Source organism: Manacus candei, unplaced genomic scaffold, assembly GCF_025592945.1.
Source record: "Manacus candei isolate 608988 ecotype Guabito, Panama unplaced genomic scaffold, ASM2559294v1 h1tg000057l, whole genome shotgun sequence".
In the NCBI taxonomy this organism is placed as follows: Eukaryota; Metazoa; Chordata; class Aves; order Passeriformes; family Pipridae; genus Manacus; species Manacus candei.
In genome coordinates, this window is record NW_026138105.1 from 8,037,391 (window position 1) to 8,060,743 (window position 23,353).

The 23,353-nt window shown below is 41.9% G+C and overlaps 1 long non-coding RNA gene across 3 annotated transcripts in view; it reads right to left on the reverse strand.

Moving 5' to 3' along the window:
* Positions 1-17,470, reverse strand: part of LOC127478180 (uncharacterized) — a 32,051-nt gene extending 14,581 nt beyond the window's left edge. The window contains exons 1-6 of one of the 3 annotated variants that reach the window (XR_007907136.1): positions 17,393-17,470; positions 15,143-15,391; positions 14,926-15,004; positions 12,913-13,040; positions 11,634-11,861; positions 4,312-5,802 (exon numbers count right to left, since the gene is read on the reverse strand). This is a non-coding gene — a long non-coding RNA (uncharacterized LOC127478180). Of the gene's footprint in view, positions 1-4,311; positions 5,803-11,633; positions 11,862-12,912; positions 13,041-14,925; positions 15,005-15,142; positions 15,602-17,392 lie in introns of those variants that run through there. The other 2 variants (XR_007907134.1, XR_007907135.1) reach the window with 2 other exon arrangements.
* Between the last annotated feature and the right edge of the window lie 5,883 nt (positions 17,471-23,353).

A 23,353-nucleotide genomic window follows, 5' to 3' on the forward strand; every position in this document is an offset into this window, starting at 1 on the left:
AAGAGCCTTCTTGAAAATCCCCATTCATTCTAACTATCAGGAATAACAAGCATTCGACCATGCTGAAATGAGTGCATTTAAGAGTGTTTGCTTTCCTAGGAAAGCACTGTGATTAGGCAGTTCTTGGATAGACTGTGGGAGTTAAGTGCAGGAAATTCAATACTCTCTGTTATATACCAGAGGTCAGGCTAAGGGTCCCTTCAGATCTAAACCATAAATTTAGCAAACTATTACCAAAAAAGCCCCTCCAAAACCCCCTCCAGTCTTCCATTCAGCTTCTAGAAAACTCTTAAGTAACAAGATCTGATTGTTGAAAATTAGCAAAGAGGCCAAAACCATCCGGACTCTACATCTGACTCCAGTTTTTATGGCACTTATGCTCCCTGCCAAGCCCCAGGCAGCCAGGGAGGCTCTGGAAACAGCATTCCCTGAAGATGCCCAGAGCTGTAGCCAAAGGGCCCAGGGCTCCCTACTCCACAGGCACTTGCTCCTCATCTGACCTCAGAAGTTGCTGTATTTCACACACTGTTCCTCCCTCACCCAAGCTGGGAGGTGGAACAGCTCATCCCGCTGGAAAACATAACTAAAACCATTGTCTAAACACAAACCCTGCACCCTGCACCCATCCAGCACAGAGAAAAGGGGCTTGAATGAATGTTCAGGGTGAAAGTGGCCCAGGAGGGCAGCCTGGGACAGCAGCTCCAGAGGGGAGGTTTTATGGGAGGACATCAGCACACAGCACCAGGCAGAGAGTGCCCAGTGCTTTCTGAGCTGCCCAAATCCAGCCCATGAGGCTGCATAAGCTGTAGCTGAAACAAGTTGTGTCAGGTCCTAGCACCAGGTGTTAGGAGGAGGTGATTTCCACCACGGGATTAGCAGCCCGATATACAGCACACACTCACTGCAAAACTGTGATCATATCAAAGCTCCATCTGTACTCAGGCTGGAGCTCGGAGCTATTAATGACTACTGGGGGAGAGCTAACAATTTTTTCTTACTACCACTTAAATAAGCTTCCTATACCTTGAAAACTAATAATTCTTTTTTCTTTAATGATGTGTACATACACACCATTTTTTTTAATATAGATAATATATACTCATGTAGGGAGAGGGACAGTTGCACAGATTTTAACAGAATATTTAAAGTTCTGTGTTTATACTTTTCTCTAGAGGAGCTCAACTGTTCTCTGCTTGGATGCAAAGACACATACTTGCACTCTAGGTATTTTTGGTCAGAAGGAAAAGATAAATAGATAGTGTATTTCAAACGTCACACTTTCAGCTGGCCTTATCTAACTTTGGTCAAGAATTTAAAGCTTTGCACTGGATGCTAGCACATTTTAAGCTTGAGCTGTAACTCTCTTCTCCTGACAAGAATTTGCTGCTAACCGAGTCTATCTGTGACATGGGAACCAGGGCTGTCAAACTCACTTCACTTATTAGTTATGAAATGGGAAAAAACAGTAATCTGTGGTGTCACATGGAAACATGAGTGCAGCGGTGACACAGCCCTTCATACGGTGTCAGCACTAAAACCAGAGTATAGATTATTTGGAAAGTAATAAACACCAATCTCGTGATTCTACTCTGGGCTGGTTCTATGGCAAAAAAAGGCAAAAAAACCCCCAACCTAAACCATCAAAACAAAAGCAGAAGCTGACAGCCCAAGGCAGTTTGCAGTCCTGTCCCACCAGCCATCCCAGGAGGGTATCCATGCCCTGGACACACATGACTCCCCAGAGCCTCCCACCCCTGAGGTCAGCACAGATGCTCAGAATGGTTCTTTCTAATCTTCAGCACGTCAAACCTTATTAGTTGATTTTATTAAATCTCTCTCCAAACATCTCTGAAGTAACACTTGGTGTTGCTGTATCCCAAAATAGCCGCTCAGTATGAGCTTTTGGCAGCCAGCACAGAGGCTGGATGAGACCCTGGAGAGTTGGATTAAGAAGGAAACTCACAGCCTAACCTGTTTGTCCTTGCGACTGGCACAGCCTCTTTCCAGCCCCAAACTGCCCCCAGACCTCTTTTACCTTAGGAACTCTTCAAGCATCCCTGCTCCTCTGGCTGCCTTGAGCTCCAAACTTGGCACAGGACAAAATCCTGCTCACAAATAACTCCAGTCGTAGAAGATCTGCACTGGGACCCAAACTGTACAGCTGCAGGAACCCTCCATCACTGTGCAGCCCTTGTGACTCTTCCTGTTCAACAGGCCTTATTTCTGCTGTCTGAGAGGTGAGATATCCATGAGACAGAGGCCCCCTGCCACTGTTAATTATTAAAAGCATTTATCACTGACTCTATAGCGATGGGCGGGTGGCAAATCTTTCGCGAGCCATAAAATTTCCATGCAAGAACTTCTCAGGGGAAAGAGCTGGAGGAAATCATAGTACATTTTAAATGCAATATGAATTCTTATCAGTGCCTGTTTTGACACAGTTTTAACCTCTGACTACAGAGGTTTACAATTTAAAAGACATCTGGTAACTGATGATTTTAAAAGACATCTGGCAAACGGTGATTTTTCAAAGCTAGATGTCCACTGCATACATTCAGATGAGCTTGAAAAAAAAGCACAGGCACATCTGGTGTCACGAATCAGAGCTCAGAAAAATCCACATTCTCTGTTGCAACATTGCTGGTTCTGCCAGTGGTGAAGTTGCAGGTGAGTGAAAGCAGCACAGGCCTGACCTGGTGGCTGGAGGGACCAGATAGGCAGGTGCCCTCATGGGCTGAGCAGTCTGGAGCTGGACTGAGGGAACTTTTGCCAGCTCTTCAGCTGCATCCCAGGCTTATGATGCCTCCTGCCTTCCCAAGGGACACCCTCTATTTCTTAATTCCATGCCAATTCTTTTGGGGTGTGCGGTGGCCACTGGATTGGTAAACCTGTAGCCACTGTATTGCTCACTGCTGAGAAGACCAACATCAACAGCAACAGGCCCAGGATACCCAAAACACCCTCTGCCTGCACTGTGTTAGTGCTCCTGCAGAACAGAGCACAAGGGGAACCACAGGGCTTTCAGTTACCATTTACTTTCAGCTGGATATGAGCAATGTGGTAACAAAAATGAGTGGCTGTTCATCCACCAGCACAGCCCCCAAGCTTCTGTGTAGCCTCCCTCCAGGTCTGGGGGTCTTTCTGCTGCTTCCCATCAGATCTATAAGCAATGGTGGTCCTGTGATACAGCAGGTCTATGGCTTGGTCCTCAACCCATCCTTCCTCTTAGGGCCAGGCCAGCAGCCTGGATCACCTTTCCTTATCCCAAATATCACCTTTCTTCACCCATCCCTAGAATTATTTACATCTTTTCCATAGAAGAAAAATGGTCAGATTCAGCCCTGAGTCAAAAGATCCTCATTTGGTCCTGGATGTGTTGAGAGCATGGGTCACACACCAGGGCTGGAGCACAGAAAATCCTGGCTGTGTAAGTACCAGGGAATTCTGCCAAAAAGACCAGGGATTTTTTTCTGTAGTTGGCCCTTGGAGAATGCTTTCTTTGACATGCACACACAAAAAAGTATATAGAAAAAATCCTGTCTTGCAAGCTTATGAAAGCATGGCCATGTGCCACGGAGGCTAATGGGCTCCCCACTAATGCCCCCCATCATACAACTCAAATGGCAGGAACATACTCTAAGAAGTCCTCAGCCCCTCTTGTCTTTCTTTTAATTTATTTTGGTTTGTTTTAAATAAAGCCATTAGACCCTTGAAAAAGCAGCCATTACAAACTATGGGAAGGAGTTTTCCAAAGTGCTGAGCAGCTCCTCACAAAACCAGAAGGAGAGTTTTCCACAGAAAGTTTTCCATGTTATCCTTGCACAGAAGAAAACACTGAGAGGGCAAAACTCTGCCTTTGATGGTGTGGGAAAAAGGTCCAGTCTCAACTGAGCAAGGTGTGAGTTCCCTCTTCCCTCCCATCCCTCCCTATTCACCAGGGTCTATTCTTCTTCTGTTGTATTTGATGGGAATCCTCTGGCTCCAGCAAGGGGAGGCTCAGCCCACAGTTTCCCAGCTGTCACTGTTCTCCAGGGTTCTTGCTATTTGGAGATTTTCCTGCAGTCAGGTTGGCTTAATTCCAACAACTAGGAATGAGCTTCCCGAGACATCCCCTCCCCTTATCGCTCACTGTCTTAAACAAGCTTGACCTTTTGATTGATTTGAACTTTGGACAGCATTAAAACACTTGTTCTAGCAGATGAGGTCGGTCCCTCAGCTTTCTGCTGTGTGTAATGGGGCAGTTAATGCTACAGCAGTTTTAAATCATGGCATATTCCCAACCACGAGGACAGAGAAAGAAACAAAGCTCACCAGAGGTTGTCCCCTGACATCAGACTGGGCCAGGCTTGCGTTTCACAGCTTCAGCTTTCAACTCCTCCCTTCTTCTACTGCATATTGCAAAGAAAAAGAAAGCTTTCAAATACTGTAGAAAAAGTTCTTATCCCTCGATCTTCCTCTCCTCTCTATCATCCCCTCCTGATTTCCTGAAGCCATCCACGCAAAATCCCTGGAAATGCCTCCTGCAAAGGATGGTTGTGTCACTGGTGACCTTGAGCAGAGGTTTCTAATAACCAACAATGACAAACAAAAGGAGTAAGAAAACATTTCTATGGCATTTAAAACAGACTTGGAAGGAAAGATATTTTGCCTAAACAAATAAATATTCCTCAAGCTGCCACAGGCCAGAATTTGTAACATCACGCTATATGTCAGACTTGGAAAATAAAAAAGCCCAACTGGAAATGGATTACAAAGAGCAAGTTGAAAGAAATGCAAAAACCAACCACACGGGGAAAACCACACTGGAGTGAACCCAAATCTTTTCATCATTCTAGAAGTATTTTATGTTAACGTGAAGAGGAATTTATTCTTTTATTAATGCAGGATTTTTTTCTCTGCCATCTATTCAGGACTCAATACAGACAAATAAAAGCGCTGTCAGTGACTTCATTGCTCTCAGTTTTATATAAAGGGGTTGGACACACACTAATGGGCATTTTTTGGAGCCCTGTGACAAACAGGAGTAATGATGGGCCACTTTTTTTCCTGCTTGTAGAAGAATGCTCATGAGTTTAAAAGATCCAATAATGTTGGCTTATTTACAGTTACAGTTCTAAAAACTACAAAAGGAAGTCTTAGTTGTAGTAGGGGAATTTACAGATAAACCTCAGCACTGAGAAACAGTTTTTCTTCAGTGGTTTGTACTCACAAGCCTCCCCCATGTTGGTCATTGTGACATTGCTGTGAGAGGTCATGGCTGTGAATGTGAACTGCTATCTCAGATTGTTAGGACATATCCAAAGGGAAGACCCTGGATTTGACCACTTCTATGGATGATGTGACCACCACCTAAATAGATGGGCTGATGCATCATCCTCTGTCAAGTAAAACTCTTTTCCTGGTCTACAGATTGATCTTTAGGTGCAATGAATTCCAGTTAAGGTGCATGGAAATTTGGAATAAGCTCATCATAGCATACCACTGTGGCTAATTTCCTAATTATTAATTTCCTAATTATTAATTTCCTGTATTGCCCCAAAGGCCTGCAACTGCCATACTCCTTTACTTCCTGCCAACCTTAGTAAAGAATCCAGCGTTACTTACCCAAAACATGTAATTTCCTCAGGGAAATATGGCTAAACCTCGAGTCTGAGGGGTCTGATGGTCAGGATGCACCAGTGGTCACCTGGAGCAGAGCCAGTGATGCTGTGCCACTCCAGCCAGGGCTGGGTCACAGCACTGTGCTCTCTGCACATGGTATTCCAAAGCACTCACAGGAAGGACACAGCCCTGCAACACTGACTGCATGGGAATACAAAGGGAGGGAGGAAGGCAGGAGAGCAAGAACATTGCTTTTCAGAGCTCATCATTTAACACTGACACACAGAAAATCCCCCAGACCCTTGCAGGACCCAGCAGAGAGAGAAGGAAACAAATAATATTTTCTTAATTTAATTTTAAAAACAAGCACACAAATATGAGTGCCCATAAATTTTACATAGCAACATTCCGTCCTTCAGATCTCCCCAATCCACTCCCATCTGGAAAGTTAAACAAAGCTAGTTATCTTGTAAAATATTAATTAAAGTAAGCATTGTATTGGGTCCCATGAATCATTTTGTGCTCAATATTTGCAGTGTCACCATGGTGAGGAGCTGCACCTAGTGACAGTGCATTACTTACAAAGACTAGTGAGCTCAGCTATTGCTACTGGCTTCCCAAACTATAAACCTGTCATCTGGACTATGACAGCTCAGAGATCATAAAATGAGGCTTCAAAGTCAGTCTATCTACAAAATGCACATTGACTGAGATCAAATTGAAGATGGAGCTTTTCACAGAAACCTGAGGCAATAACCTAATGGGTTATAATATGAAGTGTGAAAGCTTTAGTGATTACAAGAGCAAAAAAAAGAAAGTAATTTGAAAGTTCACTGACATGCCCTCTAACAGATTCTGTACAGCCCAGTTTCAAGGCATATCTCTAAATCACTGGGGAAAGTTTCTTACAGATTATATTTCTTGGAAAGGGCTTTGCAGCACGTGCTCCTACATTCCCAGAGATCCAGTGGCCGCTCACAAATATTCAAAGCAGTGTCTCATGTCTGGCAAATATGGAACTGGTTTTACTTTTAGCAAGTTTGGATCCAAGGACTGGCTTTGTGTAAGGTTCCAAATGTGAGTGAGTACTGGGAGCTGATCCATTTACACCCAGCCTCTGCCACCTGGTAGCCAAAGTGTTTTGTACAAAGTGCCTCCCGTGGCCGCTTGGACACTCGTCTGAGTATTTCTATATTAAATCAGTCACAGAAAAAATAATTTAAAACTGTTGAGCGAAACATCTGGACCAGGCACTGCTAAGGCTGTTGTTTTATCAGGCTGGCTCTCCAGGGTTGGTGTTGGGAGGAGGTTTTTGGTACCCTCCCATGCTCTGTCTGGGTTGCAGTAATGAGATTGAGCCATTCCCTGGCACGAAGCATCTGACCAGAGAAACCACACAGCAAAGCAAACCTCGCAGGTCCCTCCTCCTCCCCTGCTCTCAGCCCACTGATTATCTCAGATCATCAGTGTTTTGGATGACCGAATAAACAGGATTATCCTCTCCCAGTGCCTGTTAAGTCAAAACTGTATGGCGATCCTATTAGTGGATGGCAGTGGTGTGAGGATATCCAAGCAGGAGATTAGCTTTTGCTTGCTCTGTGGAGCTGAAAACAGCACCGGGAAATTTTTAATCTCCATGAAGGGGACACTAGAGCTCACAGAAAGCAAATCAAATTCATCTTTATTATTCTTCCCAATCAGCTGCCTAGCTCAAAAAAAAAAAAAATATTATCCCGATGGACAAAGTCATAACCTTCTTTCACTGATATGGCACAGGATTTGGGATGCCAATGAAAAACATCTTACATGCATAGCCTTTTTTCCCAAACTGATCCCAGAATGCTTTACAAGCGCTGCATGCAAATGGCACGTGGGATTAGTAGCACTTTACAGTGGTCTGCCTCTGTTCCCACTGAGGTTAACGGGAACAGAAGTGGGACTTGCTGTTGAGTAAAATGTGAACCAGGCTGGAACACGGCCAGGACACTGAGATCAAGGCTCACATTCATTTGGAAGCTGCTGCCACAATGGCCCTATTGATCAGGACTTTGGGTTTACGTCTTGTCCAAAACAATGTACCAAGCTACAATAGGACATGAAATGATGCCATTTAAAACCTGTTGGTAATTCACCACTATTTATTTTTCAAGCACTCAAAGATAAAAATATTGAAAGAATGAGCAACGGGGGAAATTCCCATATCTAAATTAAAATCTTTTTACATAAACTATCTAGATTTTAACACAGGGCAGCATGCAAGAAAAGCCAGCCAGCTCCCAACCCTCTCAATACATGCATGCAGAAAAATAAATTCCTTCAAAAGAAGCTTTGAAGAGCATAATTAGGCATGAAAGTAACCATATATTAAATTATACATCTAGTAAAAAAGAGTCGTTAGCCCAACAAATGGGCTGTTAATGATTTCAGGTTTGCCTAAGGCCACAAGCTAATAAACTAGTGATGCTGCTGTTGAAAGCTGCAGCCTGGTGCCACAGTGCTTGCCCATGGATAAGGGACTGCAGAAAAATGAAAATCAATGGAAAAAAAATCACAATATTTTGGACATAGAAACTACCAAAGCTTCAGATGGATGAAAGCTCTGCTCTCAGGCACCGTGAACTCCATCCCTTGTCCAGACTCCTCATTTCCACTGTGTGCTGGGATTGCAAAACATGGGACTTCCCATTTCCAAGGAGAACCAAACACAGCAGCCAGAACAGCCCCTTCTAAGGCAAGAAAAACTCTCCATGATGTGTCCTGGCACAGAGCACGCCCAGGGGAGCCACATCAGGATTGTCTCCCTGTCTATCTGAAAGTCACTGCCAGTCCCTGCCTGCCCGGGACACCTCCCTGCCGTTCCTGACCTTGGGAGCTGCTACCTCTCTCCTCTGAGGCCACACTTCGGTGATCCTGGCAGCCATTTATATGGAAAGTAATCCCATAAAAGTGTGCTTGACAGCTTCCTTCACACATTTCTTAGCAACTGGTAATAAAAGGAAAAAAACAACGGGCCATTTGGTCAGCCAGCTCTCTCCAAAACACTCATACTTACTTTCTGCCTCACAGTTTGAAGAGCTGAGGATGTGGGAACCAAAACTTGCACAAAATAGTCCATTCCAAGGCTAGAAACAGCAGAAGCAGGGAGGAGGGTGCCCACCCACTGCTGTCAGGATGACACAAGAGCTTATATATGAAATGAAAACACAAGCATGTGCACAAACCTCACCTCCACACTAGAAAAGGGACGTTTGTCAATGCAATTTAATACAAATAAAACACTTCACTGACACACAGTGCACTGGGCCCAAAGAACTAGACAAATGAAACATTTTTCAAAGGATGTAATTAGTCAGTAGTCCGAAGCAGACAAAGGAAACAACCCAGTAAATTTAAGAAAGAAGTTGTTCATCTCTCAACCAGCATCTTCACCAGCAAGCTCAAAGCCCTTCAATCCAGCTTTATCACAGGCAAGGGACAATGCCTGAGCTCCCAAAACTTTGCAAGAAGAAATGCCCATCCATGTACATATTGCAGTTCACAGAATAGTCCAAACTTGGAAAGAGACCCTGGAGACTGAGCCAGAATTCTGCTGGGTGCAGAACCCCCATCACACATCGTTTCTGGGCTGGCCAGGGATGCTCCAAGAGCCCAGCATGGCACTGCCAGGGCTGCCCAACAGCCACCCTGGGAGGGCTCAGCTGCTCCTCCCCTCGGTGCTGAGTTATCTGCCTCTCTCTTCCCTGATTTCTCCTCACCACTTGCATCCTGTGGTGAAATGTGAAAGTGTGGAAACTGCATTTCTCCAGAGGGGCCCCGAGCTGTGTTTTGCCATTTGCTGCCCGGAGAGTTGCTAATGGTTTGATCTGACACAAAGTTCTCACACTTAAAGTAAATAGTATAAACACAGCACCCTACGGGAAGGCCTAAAAGCAAAATGAGAGATTTGTTTGATTTAAGGAAGCCTTTCCTCAAGTATTTTTTAATGCTTTTTAATAGTTAGATGACTTTTTTTTTTCTACATAAAAAGACAAAGTATTTTCCTTCTTCAGTGTAATTAAGGTCTAAGATTTATATCTCCACATAAGAAGGAAAAAAAAAAAGAACTGGATCCCGTTTCAGTAGAGACCATGGCAAAAACTCCCACTGGGTGTAGTTACCAACAGAACAAGGCCTGTGTACAAACTTCAGATGTCAGTTTTTCTGGAAACTATTTACCAAATACTGCAAAGAGTTCACAAATATTTTCTTAATTTCTACTTTCCTTACCATAATATTTGCAGCACAACTTCAGACATGTTGTTGAACTGTTTTTTTGAAACCTACATTACCCTGGTATATAAGTTACATGCATGGTTCCTGACTTTTCATATAAATGCTCTATTTTTTCATATCATTATTACAAAAAGCACATAGCTTGATTTCAGCAGCAGTTGCATAGACTTCAGATTAAATATAGCAGTCATTGACTTTCCCTGAGATTCAGACACTTCTGAAAATAAGCTTTTTGGCACCCACTAAGGAACACACTGAACATCTCCTTTAGTTACAAGCCCTCAAAATAAAAAAGACTCACAAAGTTCTTACATGTATCTCTAAGAATTTGATCTGAGATCTTATTAAACTCTCCTTATAAATATTCAGGGCTGGTCCAGCTCTTGCTGAAGTCAGAATCAGTGCAATCAGTGGGGGCATCTCAGTGCACAACTGGACAAGAAAGATAATTAAATATAAGAATTTAATTATCCCTTTTAACAGCCCCACCTGTCCTTGTGGGTTTGTACAAGAGAGGTCATTTACAGAGCACCTACACGAGATCCTGAATGCCAAAACTTCTCCAGCACACAGCCCTGCCCTTCAGCCACAGTTCCTAATATTTAAAATGACCTTTCCAAATCTGTTTTGTTTTTAATATATTAAAAAATCTTTCCCACTAAAGTGGGCAGATTTTCCAGTGAACTCCACCACTTAACCCTGCAGCATTTTACTATTTCGAGATTGGAGCTTGAGTTTCAAAACTTGTCCTGAACAACAAATATCTGCATGAAGTTATGATGACGTTGTACTGAGCCTAAGAGTCATCCTGGAATAGCAAACAATCCAAGCAACAATATTTGGCTCTGGACAGAAGTTTTCCCAGGAGTTCGGGAGTAATTGCCTCTCGTCCACTAAGGTTACAAGTAATTCTCTCTGGGCTCCTGTGTGTGGCTCCTGATGTCCACATGCTGTGTAATCTGTCAAAATTGAATATTCTGTCATGAATAGCTTGTATTATACCTTTTCTAATACTTTTTAGTTCCAAAGATGACCTTCTGAAGACAGCTAATCCTAAAATAGTTTTACCTCCTGTGCAAATGCAAACAGACTTCGTGAGGTCTCCAGCAATTACCTTCACAAGGAACCACAAGAGATTTCCATTATTTTTTATTAAAACCATTTTGTTTTATTATAAAAAAAAAAGTCCAGCAGGAGTGTTTTATTACCACAGTTGACCACAAGATGGAAATCCTTTTCCGTAAGATGCCTCCTGATTAGGAAAAATACTAATTTTAAAAAAAACCCATAAACGAGTCTTTTTCCAGGAAAGTCTTGTCAAGGAAGCAAAACAGGTTTCTCATCACATCGACAACCTGTTTGGGAGGCTTCATCAAGCCTTTTGCTGAGAAGGTTTCCCTTTTCCAAGAAGGGCAGTTTCACTCAGAAGTCATTCTGATGGAAATCCCTTGCTGGCTCTAGTCCTTGTGCCAGCAGCTCAGATACACCAAGCACAGAAAGGCACCATCGACATGTGTTCATTGTTAAATTTGGAAATGTGAAGGATAAAGTAAACTCTTTCCTCATACCATTACAGGTTATTTTTAGAGTTTAAAAGCCCTCTGAGGAACAGTTCCAGCCACCTAAAGCCTGGGATGGCAGAACTCAGGGAGCTCAGCAGGGTTTTATCTAGCCTGCTACACTGTACCCGGCACAACCAAAAACCACTGGTCTGGGATCTAAATGCTAAATGTCATTTATTTCTGTTATTGCTTACTTACAAAAATGTGCAGAGACTTGCACTGGGATGCCACTGGGCTTAAACAGAGCCAAAAGGCCATTCCTGTCCCCAGGGGCAGGGGCAGGGTTAGTGAAGAGGGTGGTGGGTCCCTTTCCCACCTCCAAAGCACCGCGGCATCTCCTGCAGCTCCGGAGCGGGGGGGCTGGGGGTGCTGCTGCGGGACTCTCACTCAGTGCTGCATCCAGCCAACTTGCTTTTGAACAAACTACTGCTACCAAAGAGATAAAAGAATGGCTTCCATGTTTTTCATTATCTGATCATGTTTTCCACTCTAAATCTAACGGAGACAGCAAGCAGGGAGCTACACTTGGGAGGCAGACAACACATTTGCATCTGTTTTGCTGATTACAGGAGTTGCACATTTTACTTTAAACATCAATGGGTTGCAACTGCTATTCAAATGATATGGAAATTGCTACTTTATACTGAAACGTCCCTTAAGCAACAAAGGAAAGGATTAGCACAGGGCTTTTTTTCTTTTCTTCTTTTCATTTTAATAAAACACAGTGGCAGTGGAAAACTCTTTGATGGTTCATGAACAACACCTGTATCTTTTAATATTTTATTCATACTAAGCTAGTGAATATTTGAATCCTTTTGTGTAACTATTATGACAACAATTTCTAACAAATATCCTTCTCTATCTGAGACACTGAATTAACTTCATTTTCACAAGACTTCTTCCCCACACAAATACACACACACAAGCTATATGAATAATTATTCAAGGTAATTAAGGTACCATTACCAATTTATGATTATTTTCAGATTGAGATGAAGGTAAGAGAATGCCTTAGTGGAGTCTGTCTTGTTTCCACATACCCAAAACCCATTTCTTATATGGTCATTCTCCCTCAAGATTGAATCCTACCCATTTCTAGCAGGATATAGGAGAGTCAGTGCAAATGAGAATCAGACCACAGTCAAATCACAGTGGGAATTTTTCCCACTGAAGCTCTCATAAGTAGAATCAGTTGCATTTCAACAGTTTGCAGGGTTGATCCTTTAACCCCTGCCCAGCTCTCCACTTTTTATGCAATCCTAAAACAGCAACCTTTTAGGGAATTTTAATGGTAAACTTCATTCTGGGCAGAAGAAGTAAGGGATATATAAAGACACCTTATTAGTCTCCCCAAAATCAATTTCTTTTACAGAAGACCAATTAAAAACACTTTACACATTTGGGATGTTACTGCAACTTACTGATATGGCAGAGAAAGGTGAGCAAATGGGTCTCACTGGCCTCTGACATAACTCACAGGGACCTCCAAAGGAAGAGTTTCAAGAGGACCCTCATCCTTGTCCACTGACTGCTGTCACAGAATCTTCATCATCCCCATCTTGCACTTTAATCTGAACATCTCCTCTCAGCAGAGCTATCCAGAAACTGCCGAGAAAAGTAAAAGCATGTTACCAACAAAATATTTTTAAAAATAATCCCATGCAGACACGTTGACAGCATTAATTTGTAAAACAGGCTGTCTAAAAAAACAGTGTTTCTATTCTGATGTCAAAGCTTTGAGGCTTCAGGGTGCTGAGAGGTGGGAAATTATCAAGTTTTGACCAAATCAGATACATTCCTAGTCTCGGAATTACTTAATTATTTTTAAAACTAAAGCACTGAGCTCAGTCTGTGGGGTTTTGTGTTCCTTAAGTATCTAGAACAGACCCGGTGAGAAACTTTCAAATCTTCATAGGCAGGTTCAGAAGAGACCTGTGAGCAAACACAGCAACTCCTTTCTTTCAATAACAATTTTCAGCACATCACCCATGACAGACAGCAATGCCCCACCTAGAACTGCATCATGCAGGGCACAAATCCTGCTCTTACCCCCGTGCCCCTGCAATCCCACTACTTTTGGTACTTTTTTTTTCCTCACAAGTGTAAAAAGGACATTACTTTCAAACATTTACCCTGCGTTCATCACACTAAAACCACCACAACAGGGCCAGCTACGATGTATTCACACAGGAGCTCTGATAACCACACTTGCACTTTTGGTTTTGTTAGTCCCCCATGAATATTTATGCACTCTTCCACGATATGTCCCCGGCTTTGCACGGGGCACAGGTTGTCAGCAGCTGAAAGCCATTAGCATCTGACAGCTGCTAAAAAAGCCTGTTGGAAACAAATAGGTGGTGCCGGGCATTGTGGAGCCGGCAGGTGATTATGGCATCATTACAAACTGCAGCTTCTTTGGCAGCTGCACGGACAAGGAGGGCCCTTCGTGCACTGCTCAGACCTGCCTGGCAGAGGGGAGATTTAATTATCACCACTACATAATGGGCAGTTTGTGGAAGACAGAGACCTGACAGGAACAGATAGTGGGCAAACACAGGGCACAGCTCGCAGCCGACGAGGTAATTACAGTCCAAATAAGAGTGTAGGCGCTGGCTGGGAGCAGCAGATGTTGCTGTCCATCAGCATCTCCACACACAACATATGTTCAAATGGTACTTGAAAACAAGGCAGCAGAACGTTATTTGCAGAGCTACAGGATGCCTGAGGTGGGGTGGGGTGTATGTGTGATCAGGGAGGAAAACTGGGCTCTCACCGGGAAAATCCAGGGAATCTCCCGGGAGCAGAGAGGTAGAAGACATCCAGCACACAGGGCAGGGACTGCATGGAGGGACCAGGGAGGAAGATATTCCTTAGCCTTCAACCCACTAACACCCTCCCCTCCAAAACCTGCTTCATGGATTTGATTCTCAGGGAGGGAGAGTGGAGGATGAGCCAATAAATTGTAACTGTGCTCAGAGGAAGAGAGAAACGAAAGCTGTGCCCTGGGCAGTCAGAGCCCATGATTTTCTACCTCAAGTGGGCAGCCATGGGAAGGTGGACAAAGTTCTCCTCACATTTAACCCCTCAAGTGGAACAGTTTGCACACACGGCAGGTAAAAGATGCTGCTCAGTTTTTGTTCATGTCACGGCATCTTGCTTTCTCAAAAACAAAATAAAGGCATGTGTTGGGGTAGTCAAATGCGACAGAAGAGAGGTACAGTGCAAGACTGCCCTGCTGAGATGCTGGAAATGCTTGTCTTCCTACCCCACTAATGGACACAATTATTCCACTGAAGGCTATTTCGTAAGTTGTTTTTTTAAAAAAATTATGTAAAAGCAGGAAATGTCAACATGTGCACATTACTTTCTTTCAAACCATTTTCTTGGCAACTACCCGATGTGTTCTACCTCATCCTTTCTTCCAAAAGAGAATTAATGCTCATCTTCACAAACTTTACATTTGAAGAAGTTCTGAAATGGCTTTACTTACACAGCATCACCTTCCAGACTTGTGACGTTGTCGCTTTCACCACATTTCATTCTTCCAGCATTCTTTTTTGCCTCTAAACCTGTTAATAATGACCACTGTAAACAAACTTATGCGCCAGTTTTCAAAAAAAAAAAAAAAAAAGGCCATAGTCAATAGCAACATAAATTTGGGTTGTAAATTGCCACACAACACTGTCACATTATAAACAATTATGTACCTGCACAGCTTCAGTGCCTTTGATGCACAGCCAGATTCAGATCTTTTCAACATTTTCTTATTAAAGATAAATTACAGAACAAACTGAGCGAGCTGGAGTGAGGTGGCCTTGATGGGAATGGTGTCCAGGTGTCAGGGTTTCTTTGTCTGATGTCCCTACAGCCTTTCAGATATTGCAGCCTTTCCTCTGGAGACATATAAAGTCTCAGAGGGTTTTTTAGTAAAAGCATCATTCCTGGATAATGTCCACCTGAACAGAGAATCATGTCTTTTGATTTTGAAGGGATGGCAGAAAAGATGACTCTGTGTGTATGTTACATGTTGGGAGCTACTTTTCAGTTTTACTCAATCTAGCCTTGCTCTCCCAGCAGATTTTTTCCCATGTTCTGTGTACATCATTACTATTATAAGCACAATCATGGTGAATGTTTGTGCAAATGATTAGCTCTGAATCTTCTTGGTACTTTATATGTCTCTCTCACTATTTTTAATTTTGCTTGTATTTTTGGAAATGGCGAGCGTGAAAATATACCCACTTTCCTGGAAGCAGATGCACAATATGGCTCTAATTCACAAACCTCAAAGCTAATAAGAACAGCAAACATTTATTGCTTGAATCATCAGTGAAGAGCTGACCCCGGTTACCCAGTCCCAGGGCTCACAAAATGCTCATCGCTGCATGTTTGTGCAATGTATTTTTAAAGCATACACTGTCTAAAATATGCACAATTAATATTAACAAAGACCTGTCGTTCTCAGTGCGAGTGGCTGGAACAAGTGCTGCCTTCTGTCTGATGTGCAATGACCTTTTGAAGTATTTTTAGGCACTGTCCTATAAGCAATGCGTCTTGCACAAATTACTTCTGCCCAGATATAAAACAACATTAACCATGAGAAGGAGAGAGCAACATGGAGTGAATCTGAATTTTCTAAAACTGGGAGAAAAAGAAAAGTACCAGCTTTTATGAGAGGATTTATAAACTGAATAACTTTCTCTCTTATTTAATCCTGACATACAGGATCATGGGCCACGGATAAGGACAGTCATAATGGACTGAGGTGTTGTGTGATTGTTCCATTTTTGAGTAAAGGAAGAAGACTGCAGCAATCAGTTCCTTGTAAGAAACAGAATTAACAGAATCCATTATGTATTTAATTAAGAAGTGTTTGTGTCTTCAGGGAGGACAAAGATTAATTTAGGTAACTAATAAAAATTTTCAACCTTCATAACTTTAAGCTAAAAATTAAATTTAGAAGAAACCTGTGTGGAGAAATAGCACTCTGTGTTGGAAGTGACTGCCTCTGAGCCACAGGAGAAGTCAAACTGCACAATGTTCTGTGGTATGTAAGTGGCCCACATAGTTACATATCAATATATATCAATAATGAAACAGTCTAGGAAATTTCAGGAAGGAGTAGGACAAGATCAGTGAAATAAATAAAATAGAAAAATATAAAATCAGACACTTTCACACCTCAACATTTTTGTCCAAGTTGGAAAGGGAATGCAGAGTGAGATTCAGGAAGCCTAGCAACTACTAAACATGTGCAAAATGCACATCCAAAACACCTTCTGCAATCTATTTCTGTGAAAAAGTGCACAGAAAATATTGAGCTACCAACTGCTGCTATTCATGGGCGGGAGGAGAAGCCACCAAACACACCAACCTTCTTCCAGCAGTGGCCAACAGCAAATCTGCAGAGAGGAGCATTTCAGCTGAGGTAAATACAACATGAATCTACCTGGAATACCTGCTCTGTGCTCTGATCAGCACTGCTGGCACTCCCTGAGCCCTCACTAACATTAACAGCAGGGCAGTGGCAGTAATCCTTAAAAATTAAATTTCAGGCAGCAGGAAGGTACAGTACAGGCATTACATACACACATATGCAGCTACCATCTATTCAGTGTTCATTACACAAAAAACAAACCAAAACAACCCTCCCCCTGCACCTCTCTGACCATGCAAACACCACGATATGTTTCAAAAGTGGGATCTTGTTTTTAATCCATAGGTTTTTCAAGTATGAGCTTGGGAAGAAAACACCATCAGGTGCATTTTATCCACTAACAAAAGCAAATGGTTTTGTCTGTGTGGTCACCCCACAGACAAAAATCTCATGGCTGTGTTCAGCCATTCTGTAGCAAATGAAGAGCTACTGGGAAGGCTTTTATCAGCAGATCATATGAGAAACCAAACCAGTGCCAAAATTTAGAGCAGAGAAACAAGATTAAGGGTCTTGTTCCTACCTGCTTACAGTTAGAAAAGTCAAGTGTCAGAGAGTAATCCTCATCCAAAAGATGAAACACATTCTAAGTTGTTTTTTTTGTCAAGATTTCTGAAATAATAATAATAAAAAAAAAGGTGGTGTGGGAAATAAAACTCAATCTAGAATTACTTCTGATGCAGGAAAAAACCCAGGGTGTGACTGCATAAAGGATCACCCACTTTAGGTGACAGTGCCAGCCAATTTCCTTCCCTGTTACATCACCACTTGGTTCCTTATTAAGCTCATGTCTTTAAAAGTCACCCTCAAAGGCCCCATGGCATCAAAATAGCTTGGTTTACTAACATCAAACTATGAAGAAATTTAAAAAAATAAAATTTCCCATTAAATCAGATTAAAAGGTGTAATCTGTGGAAGTTTTTCATTTAAGACTTGGATAATAAATTCTTCTGGTGTAATGGTGCCACCAGCAGATAATAGTTAGAACTGGTTTTAGTTGTAAAACCTAGACAGGAGTACAAATATCTCTATATAGGTTATTTAAGCTTCCAAGAACAAATCCTTTAACTTCAATATTTTGATAAGAACGTGGAGCTAAAAATTGGTTTTAAATGTGAATTATCGGTACATAAAACTTCGGATTCCTAATTCTCTGTGTAAGTCTCTTATGTATTCCTTCATGATTTATAAAGACAGGGAAGTGTTTGGGACAGCGTGGGGGTTTTCCCACAGTAGGAACCAGTGATTTTTCATGCCTGAACAACTGACAAACACTGGAACAGGAACAACAACATTAAACTCTGATAACTGAATTACTGGAACTCTTCAGTTTTGTCTATGGGAACACTGATCTGATAAACACTGAATATCTCAGTGGAGCAACTCCTTTTGTCCATGGAGATCCAGGACTCTTGTCCCTTCTGTTGCAGAGGGAGAACTGAGAGCACATATTTCTCCAGCCACTGCACTGTTGACATTCCCAACGTTACTGTCACCTTTCTACCTATAGCACCTTCTTTATATTGGTCACTTCTCATTCATATTTACTTAGCAGGTTTAGGAATTTGGAATATAGTTACACTGGGAAGAAGTCCTTGCCATGCAGGTATGGATTTCCTTTCAGAAAAAGAACTGGGAGTGAGATCACAGTGGCAGCAGTGTCACTGAACTAAACTCAACTGCCCTGAGAAGAGTCACTCCAGACTGAAACACAAATCGAGTAACATGAGAATCAGATCAGCTCTCAGCAAGATCATTTAACACAAGTCTTCCATCGGCTGATTTACAGATATGGAATACAAGAATATTTGTAGGAAACACACATATTCTGCAATTCTTTACAGCCACAGCCTCTCCCTGTGTTGCTCTCAAGTTTAATGGAGCTAATCTGGAGCACTCCTGGTAGCCCTGCAGGGCCCCCAGCACTCAAACCCACAGCTGAAAGTCACTGTCTCCCGTTGTGCATTCACACTATTGCACCTGCATATTTTATTTCACACACAAAAGGTCAAAAGCTTGCCAGCAGGCTGCCTGCCTTCTCAGACACACAATGCCTGCAGAAAAATAACTCCAAGGAGCTGCCTGCTGTAATTTCCTGCAATTTAAGACTATTTATTTTTAAAACTTTTGCTGCCAACCTCCCCATCTGACTGTCACACTCTCGCTGAATTTTACCATCAGAACACAGTAATTTATTAGAGATCAAATCCAACCGGTTATTTGACTGTCTTGGTTTTAAATACTACTCAGCCTTTTTAGGCCTTTTAGCTCTGAATCCTTCGGGCTCTCTATAATTAATGTTCCTTTAGCAGAGGCAGTGAGGGGACTGGTTGTGCACAGTTAACCCTTTGCTGAGACCAACACAAAACCACAGCAAGGGGCTGTGCTGGCAAAGAGGTCACCACGAAGGTTCTGCTGAATTCCTTCTACTTTTTTGCACTTGGAAATTAATCTTTCATACAAGTGGGCTGAGTATAGCCACCACCTACCCACATGATTAGAAACTGGTCTGTGCCTGCCAATGTTAATTAACAGATGGGGGGGTCACACCCACACATATGGCATTTTGGGAGAGACTGGAACTCCCATAAAGCTTTTGTGGCAGCTGAAGGGATTTGAGATGGGAGAAGGGGAATGATCAAGGATAAGGCTGAATATTTGCAGTGTCAGGTATGTATATGGGGGCTGTAATGGTAGCACAGAAGGAAACACATACATGAGAACCAGGGATAAGCCAGCATGGAGTATTTGAGCCAGACACTGTGCTGGTAGGTGATCATTTCACCTGAGAGAGCACCAGAAGAGAAGAATAAGGATGCCTAGCATTAGGTACACTGATTTCCCCCCCAAATTTGACCACAAAAAATGAAGCTTTACTGATACTAAGAAAGTGATGCATTAGGGCCTGGATCTACTTGACTGGGGAGCTGGTCTGTGGAAAAGGACCAGCCAGTCCTGGTGGCCAACAAGCTCAACATGAGTGACCAGTGAGCTGCTGTGGCAGAGAGACAACAGGATGCTGGGCTGCATCCATAGGGGCATCACCAGCAGAGACAAAGAAGTTATTATCCTACTAGATTCAGCACTTGTCAGGCCTCACCTGGAACACTGTTCAGTAGTTTTGGTCCCTGCTATACAAAAAAAATGTGGAAAGGCTGAAGAGGGTCCAGAGAAGGGCCACAAAGATGATCAAAGAACTGGGAAGTTGCCATGTGAGGAAAGGCTGAAAGCACTGGCTTTGCTCAGCCTTGAGAAAAGAAGGCGTAGGGAGACCTCCTCGCCACGTTCCACTATTTGAAGGGTAGCTACAAAGAAGATGGAAACTCCCTTTTTACAAGGAGTCACATGGAAAAGACAAGTGGTAATGGGTACAAATTACTGCTGGGGAGGTTCTGCTTGGACACAAGAGGGAAATTTTTCACAATGAGAACAATTAGGCGTTGGAACAATCTCCCCAGGGAAGTGATGGATTCCCCAAAGTTGGACATGTTTAAAATTCAGCTGGACAGGGTGCTGGGCCATCTTATCAAGACTGTGCTTTTGCCTAGGAAGGTTGGACCAGATGATCCTTGAGGACCTTTCCAACCTGGTATTCTATGGCTCTATGAAAAATATTTATGAGAAAATATTGAATTTATTCCTACATTGAAAGATGATCTCCTGTGCTCTTTAGGTCAATATTATCATAGCCCAGAGGAGGTCAAATAGCAGATATTTGGCAAGAAGTAAAAACCATTGCACAGTAAAAGTAAGCCAATAATGAACATATTTTCCTTTAAATTTTAACATCTTGTAATCATACTTTTTTTCTCCAGCAATGTGACCTATGCCATGAATAGCAAAAAAATATAACCTAGCATAGGAAAACAACAATATTAATCAAGGTCCACTCTCAGATATATATTGTTGCTAGTGAGTATTTCATAGTTAGGAGGGCTGAATTTGACCTCAGAACATTCCAATGATCCGCTGCAAAACAAAATCACTGAAAAATTACTATATCTGATATTTATTTATTAAAAATTCTAACTGCAATTGGAATTCTGAAGGGGCTGCCCTAAGAAAGCTTCGTCCTTTCTGGGTGAACTATTTAAGGCAGTATCCTTGACTGAACTTCCAGCATTTTAGCTAATTTGACCATGTTTGTCTTCCACCCAAAGCACTCCCAGCAAAAATAGCTGCCAGAGCTCCTGTGCAGCAGTTGTCTAAAGAATTCTGTTTTCTGCAGTTCTCTTATGCTGTATTTTAAGCAGATCTTTTCCCAAGTCTCTTATCAAATAGCTTTTAGTAGTGACAGATGTGTCTGGTGTAAGCCTGTTAGTTTCCCACGAGCAGGAGCTTTTGGAGAGACTTTCAAGAGCATATTTGAATTAAAGAAACTAAATCAATCATAAATAAATATCAAGACCTATGGTGGGCACGAATAAGTGACAAAAGGCATAAATAAGACAACCATAATATCAGACTGCTATTGAACAAATACAAAAAATGTAAAATTCTATTCTGAACTACGTGTTTGTTATTCCAAAGGAATTTCAACCAAAGTAATCAGGGAATCATTCCATTTTACAGATTGCATGCATATTCTACTGTACTAAATGGAGTCTGAAACCTACAAACAATTTGTACTCATCTAATTATAAATGTACTAATCTATGTTGGCACAATTTTTCTTATGACTATGTTAGTACCTACTTATTTCTTAGCAGTAAAGACAAGTTTATATTAATACTTGCATGAGAGTTATGTGATGTAAATCACTATGTCTGATACCACAGCCTTTATCAGCATGGAAACTCTCAGCAATTTCACTGAATATAAAAGAAACTTGACTGAATAAACTGTAACAGGAGAGCAAAGTTTAATTATTATAACATCTACACTAGCATGTAGTTTAGGGATGGGTACTTGTCTTCCCTATCACACGTGCTTGGAGTTGGTACAGAAAAATCCAGGAAGGAGGAAATAACAGCAGATTGAAAAAGACCAAAGTAGTTTCCAGAAAATGTTATTCTCCCCTTGCCTTTGTCTAAATGTTGGTATAAAGGAACATGCCCCAACATGCAAACCAGCCCCAGAGAGTATCAGAGAGGAACGAGCCTTTGTTTAGAGCAACACCAGGTTACCCTGCACTTCTTCATTCTGTCAGCCTCTGGTAACCATAGAAAACTGATACAGGACACACAGAGCCTGAATGGTGAATGAAAATGTCTGTTCATAAACAGGATCATGTGTAATGCTGGATGCTCACTCACCTCCTCACTAATGGCCGGGGAATCACGATCCTTTATGTGGTTTTGACAGAAAACGAACACTGTAACTTCTCTCAAAACAAACATTTTGCTTCCAATCCCTTGGACCTCTGCTAAAAAAAAAAAAAAAAAAAAAAAGGAAGAAAAATTCCCCTATGGGCAAAGAAACAGTCTATTAAAATAGGAAGTGTTCTGTGGTATAGACAACATTCAAACACAGTTGTTTGAGGTAAAAAACCACAACATAATCTTTATATTTGAGTTAGTTCCTGCCATTTCAACTCCCTACTGAGCACGACCTCTGTTTGATGTTTCTCATTCTTCATATAATTAAATTCTAAGAGCCAAGGGCTGACTGATTGATAATGGTGTTACTTATTTTCCCAGTTTTCAATCAGCAATGCAACCACAAAGCTTTTGGATTTTAGTTCTGCTCAGTAAGAAGCATAAGGCTGGCTTGGTTTCGCAACATTACAAAGAAACATGAAATGATGTCATTATTTTTGTACCTTTTATAAGCTTGGAACAGAAAGTTTATCTACACTGCAAAGAACAGGCTGCTGTCAATGATCAATACTGTTTACAATTTCTTTCTAAACGCACAGTCATAAAAAATTGAGTCATATTCAAAAGAAAAGGACATTCTTAACAGCTAAGCACCATGGTAAATGTAAATAAATATACTTATGTGCCCAGTTTGTGCTGATTCCCAGGCTAGATGAGTGTCCCAGGGAGCGTGGGCTAGAAGGGAACAAATTTCATCACTTCCTCACTTCCTTGCTAATGGTCTTTATATCATGCAGCACAAGGACTTACGTAAATTACTTCTTAATTAAGCAAGAGTACACATGTATTTAGGGAAGATATATTTCCTCAAGTCAGAGCACTTAAAAAACAACAAAAAAATTCAGTTTCCAAAAATAAGGATTTGATCATGAATGTCATTATCGCAAAACCTTAGAGGGAATTTTTCTGGTTTTGTAAACAGCCACAGAACAGCTTGAATTCTGAAAATTAAAAATTAATCTTTGATCGGTGATTTCAGTGGACATCACACGAAACAGCTTTGCCTATACACATTAAATAGAGGGTAGTTGCTTTCACACCCAGTGCACTCACAAACAGGCCAGAGTACACAAGATTTTGTTCACCTGGAAACACCACTGGGTACCACAGCACCACCCAACCCTGCACAGACCGAGCCACTGATGCTTCTGAAAGTTATATTTATA